Raw genomic sequence first — 6,000 nt, forward strand, 5'->3', positions numbered from 1 at the left:
CTCATTACATTTCAAATTAGCCACACAAACATTTGACAGTAATCTTTAAGTGCATAATTTGAGCTGATTAGTATTCATGACTTCATAACTGTGTGTAGACATACGGAGCTTTTTCAGGTTAAGATGCCAAATGCCTACCTCTTTGAAGAATTAGCATACAATATACAAATTGTTTGTAAAATGCCTTTTGAAATGCGTAGCACCAACATACCCCGAAAATTGGGAGAACCCGTAGCCTGACGGGCTGTTCTCTCTTCGTCAGGCAACACAGTGTATAGTAAATGTACTACAGCCAGTAGAGATGGTGCTTTAAGAAAGAGGGGAAGCAGTGACCAGAGGAGTGACAGATTCCTCTTGAAACTAATGGGCACAGCTTTTATGGGACAGAAATAGGAAGTGTAACAGGAGGATGCGTGTCCCCGACGTTCTGGTCAACTAGGTCCACAGAATGTGGCCGGGTGCCCAGCTCTGACCCCTTTTATGGGAGCTCTGAGCTTAATTGATGGCGGGGCCGATAAACGAATAATGTGCCCGTCGAGGCACGTAAAATGAGAATGCGGACCTCAGCGAGTCCCGGGGCTCGTCCTGTGTTGACGTTCAGTTTTTCACAGTTCTTAAAGCCCTCGTTTCCCTGACCTCTTGGTGCTCAGCGTGTCGTACTTCAGTGTGGTTGGGTGAGGTCAGATTCATTATCTGCAAGTGTAAATGCAATCAAGCAGGTGGACTGCACACACCCTAAATTACTTCAGTCACTGGAGATCAGCCAAAGTTGATTTACGATTTACACATGCAAACACGTCGATCGTGTTTGTGTAACCTTGAATTTGAAGTGTTAATGTGTAGCGTAAAACTACATGAGTGGATTTAAGTTGCCCTGCAGCCTCACCTAATGATATTTGTATGTCAGTTGTTGTCAATCTAAGGTTGTACTCTCAGGCGGGATTGTGAGCCGGTTGTTCCACAGGTAACATGATCGTTTTAATCCTGTCTTGTGAAGCAGCGTTTAATTGGTTCCCAGCCTCCAGCTTTTTTTTTTTTTTTTTTTCTCCCCTGAAACAAATCGGGAAGTATTGAGTTCATACTGTTGTCCGCTCATGCTGCCGTATTGTTAGCGGTATAATGTGAGCATGGAAACGAGGACAAAGGGGTTGTTTTACCCTGCCCTCAGTACCCACAATGCATTGTAACGCTACCTTGTGGGGGTTATGCAGTACTTGTTCGAGAAGTTAATGTGCCAGCACCATGCAAATACAGGTGTTTGTGTGTCACTGCCCCATATGATGTCACCTTGTTACACAAGGATTAAGTCACCTGTGTGTGTGTGTGTGTGTGTGTGTGTGTGTGTGTGTGTGTGTGTGTGTGTGTGTGTGTGTGTGTGTGTGTGTGTGTGTGTGTGTGTGTGTGTGTGATGCGACAGGGAGGCAAACCGTTTTTTTGGGGTTGTCCGTCCTCTCCATTCTTGTGAACGTCTTAAAGGGATTTCTTCCAAATTTGGCACAAATGTTCACTTCAGCTCGAGGATGGACCCGTTAGATGTTGGCGGTCAAAAGTCATTGTGAACTCACAAAACAAGTTTGTGACCTTAACTCAAAGTCTCAAAGGCTTCACTACTTATATTATGAGTCTAAACTAGGAGTGGAACAGATTACAAAGTTATGGTCCAGTTCATGTCATGGTTTTGTGGTCACGGTTTTCGGTTCAGTTTGGTGAAGTGTGAGAGGAGAACAATTTCAACCTGCTTTTTTATTTACAAAAGATAACCGTTGTTTGCCTTCACAAAATCCTGGCTAAGAACGTAAATCTTTCTCATTTGTCAAACAGTTAAAAGAGGGTTTTTCTAATTAATGCAAACAAACAAATAAAGCTTTGTTAGTTTGCAAATGGCCACATTAAAGACAAGTTCATCAACAAAACTGCGGCAGAGCTTTTTATCTCCCTCTCCAAAGAGATATAGTGTGCATTCATAGTTAAATAACTGTCCGTAGCCCTGGAGGTCCATCTGTCTTTAGTAAGCGCTTTATAGGCTGCGTTGGATAACTTATCGACAATTCCTCGTCGTGTTTGTTTGATCGTATGTTGAAATCCTGCATCAACCCAGAGACACCAGGATGATGTGTTCTTCTACATCTGGAACGTTCCTATACAGCAGACTGGAAAGATGCTGGCAGATGTTTCATTAGTTATTGGTGCTAAGATTTTTTTTTTCTAATAGCCGTTCATTTTCTTTTCTACATATGCCTCTTGTAAATGTACAATACAGACATGCGCCAGACCGTGACTAGTGAAATAAAAGGGTCGTATTGTTTACACCCCGAGTCTGAACAGACAGTGATGTAAACTGTAACTGGACTGTTTGGCGGAGGCATATAACCATGAGGCGGTAATTCTAGTTTGTATCTACAAGCACTACAATTGGGAGTATACTTTACAGTCAGCCTTGGTCTCCCTCTTGTCACACTGAAGGTGCTCTTTTTGATTTTCACTTTGTCACAAAAGTGTTGTTGTCAAACTGGTGTCTGAAACCTGCATAAAAAAAACCCTGGAATGTTTTGCTTCTAAAAATAAGGAGATGCGTCACCTCCATCCGCGTAACCTGAATAATCTAGGAACACTGCCAACAGCCTCCTCCAACCGTCATAACAGCTCTTGCATTTAGGAGTATTTGCCCCTTCACCTGGTGGCTCCTATCTTTGTCACAAGGTTGCTTATGGTGACCCACAGGAGGTCATAGTCACCATGAGGATCCCTTCCCCTCACGGAGCGACAGAAACCTAACGATGAAGGAAAATTCAGACTCGCCAGCATGACAACGGATGACAAACATACACCGAGAGATGTCTTCAGTGACCAGCGTGGCCCCCGGAGAGCCCTGAACATCCTGACTACAACACCGTCATCCATCAGAATCGACTTTAACCAACCATGAGAACACAAGGTCAAATCAGTTTTATGTCTAAAAGCCTTTATCACAAATCCTGGCTGTAAACGTGACTGGACAGTGGAGTCATACGAGATGGTGATTCCATCTCTCTCCCCCCCCCCCAACAGATAAAGCCTGCGGGTTCATACCAGGTTGTTGTTAATAATTTGACAGCAGCTCTTCTTGAAGTGACCTTTGCTTCCATCACAGTTTGACCTCACCCTGGTTCCTGAAGTCTGGCTGTTGGTGTGTGGTTCCCCTTTCCTCCTGTTCCTCCCATTCAAATATTTGTAACTTTGGCATTTTCTTTGGTCTGTTTTTCTGAGGCTCTTCACTAGAATGGATGCATGTGTTGTATAATTATTCTTCAGCTCACCTTCTTTAGTCTAATAATTTTAATTTACTATCAGTCCTACGCACTCGTGGTGATCGAGCTTTTGAGGTTGCTAAATTCTGGAAAGCTCTGGCTGTACCCTCACAGTCTGATGACTCTTTGGATACTTTTAAAATGCAGCTTAAGACATACCTGTCTAAACAGGCGTTTGGTAACCTGTTTTCATCTGGTCTGCATCTACTGGGTTTGGCATATTTCATTGTGTGTTGTTTTTATTGTGTTTTCAGTTTAGCGTGGCGACGTCGCCTTCCTGATCTATTTTTGTATGTTGTAAAGCACTTTGTCTGTGAAAGCGCTGCACAAATCAATTTGACTTACTTACTTGTTGCCTGGCAGCCAGTCAGAAAAGTTACCCTGGTAGTAATCATTTTAAGGTTTGATGAAGGATTTTATTGCTCCTAATGCATCGAATTTAAAATCCAGCGTCAGACGGAAGGTCAGCACTGACTGAAAAACACTTTTTACATATACTGCCTAAACATCCCAATCGTACCTCCAAAATGATTGTGATTGTTTGGAATATAAATCAGGAGGCCTGGATTTTGTTACTTGTTGTTGCTTACTGATAGTAGAATAGTTATAAGTACAGCTAGTAGTGCTTGAATTTAAAAAGAGCATTAAAAATGTAATTTTGCGCACTTGAATATTTATATAAAAAAAAAAAAAAATTCTACAGTTTTTAGCTCCACGTAGACGTCCTTCCGAATGCTCATGTCTTATTCATACCCAACTTCTATGGCTGTGTGTCAACATGTAGGCTGACACCATGCATTGGTGACTCGCTGCCCTCCTTTCCTAAAATAAAACCTGAAACACACGAGGCCAAATCTGATGCTCACTTTTGCGGCAGGTTCATGCAGGGCTGTCTCTGCAGAGCGGGGGTACTTAAAGCGCAGTGTTTGGACTGTGGAACAACTTATCATAAATTTATGGCTGTGATGTTCCCAAAATGTCCCCTCAGCTTTTTTGTTTTGTTTTTGTTGATGTCCATGGATAAACTGAAAAAGATCCAAAAGCCTGTCCTGTACGCTTAATTCAAAGGTTCGTCGTTGACATTTAAATGAAAGGAGCTTCAGATCGTGAAACGGGTTTCCACTGAGATAAAATGTCAAGCAGGGATTTTGGAAACTTTGGGATTTTGCCAAAGCAAGAAATATTTTCTGTCACCTGTCATGACATTGAAGCTGGCGCAGCTCCCACAGTGCACTTTCTTCTTAAACGTACACTAAAGGATTTGTGCAGTGAAAAACAATTAAAGACCACGTGCCAGAAACGATGTGATTTCTATGTAAAGCTGAAGTGTTTCGGCTTCACAGTAAAGCTTCATCTCACTTCTTCATTTTGGCTTGTGGAAAAGAAATGTAACGGTCACAGGTTTGCCATGTGATGTAAAAATGATTCTCGGTATCTGCTTGATTTGTGGAAGTGTGTCTTATAGCAGCAGATGCACGAGTCCATTTACCTGATGAAATGGAAGCCAAACCGCACACGAGTGCAATGCGTCATGCCCTCTCCTTTCTAATATATAGTCAAACTAACACAATGCAATAAAGAAATGGTGGTTTTGTTTATAAATATGCTGCATGAAATAATCCTTGTTTCTGTGTCCAAAAGGCTGCTTGAGAGCTCTGTAGAGAACAGAATAATTTAGAAAGGAGTACAATTTGTGGATGGATGCTATGAAATTAGCAGATTTAAGCTTTATGCATGATAAAAGATAAACGAACACAAAAAAAGTTTCCCCGCCAGTATTTGCAGGAATAATTAGTCCATCAAACTTGGAACCTTCAAATATTTCCCAGACTTAAAAATGAATGCAGTTGCAAGTACTATTTAATATTTTATTCACAATAACCTATTCATAATAAGTTACTTACTTGCCAGAGATATAAGCTCTTCGCTGTGAATGGAAGATCTGTTGAAGCCACAAGGTTGAATGACCTCCTGAAAGTGTGTTTTTATTTGGCATTTTTATTTACATTAACATTCTGCAAAAAAGGTGGTTGACTGGAAGACCATTACAACTTGAGAATGTTCACAGCATCTTCTTCAACACTGTTTAAACTGACTTGGACACCACAAAAACGAAGGGAAACCAATGCCTTTCCTACACAAAGAAGAGCACAATTGCTTATCACCTAGTTAAGAAAGGATCTCCTGTGGTATCAAATCAGAAACTTGTGCATTCCTTCTCAGACCATTTTATGTTACCTTGAAAGAGAAAACAAGTGGCCCATTGAATGTTAGTGCTTTAAAGATGGGTACATTTACAGAAGTACAAATGTCGTAACATTAATAGTTCTCTTTTGTTATTATGCTGGTTTCTCTGGGCGTAGTACACAGATAGAAGTGACATTGTACGCTTCCTAGCACTCATGAAGAAGAATGACTTGGAGCAGATTCATTGACAAAGCCGTTGAAACGCATCATTCAGGTTCTCAGACCTCTAACGCTTGAGCTGGAAAAAAAAAGAAGAAGACGCTTGGGTTTGGATGGTTTCTTTTTTTATGAATTCTGCTAATCTGTAAGAAATAATTACAAGTACTTCAACCCCCATCAAACCCATCCTTTTAAAGTGAGGCCCTACCGTGTCAAAATTACATGACAACCTCTCCCCCAGTAAAAATGAATCCTATTTTATTAGTGCGGCATTGTGGACGCGGCTTATGCAGCATGTTCTACGTGT

Source organism: Brachyistius frenatus, unplaced genomic scaffold (assembly GCF_029030835.1).
Source record: "Brachyistius frenatus isolate BFR_SWC_R1_liver_20210118 unplaced genomic scaffold, ASM2903083v1 Contig_34, whole genome shotgun sequence".
NCBI lineage: Eukaryota > Metazoa > Chordata > Actinopteri > Embiotocidae > Brachyistius > Brachyistius frenatus.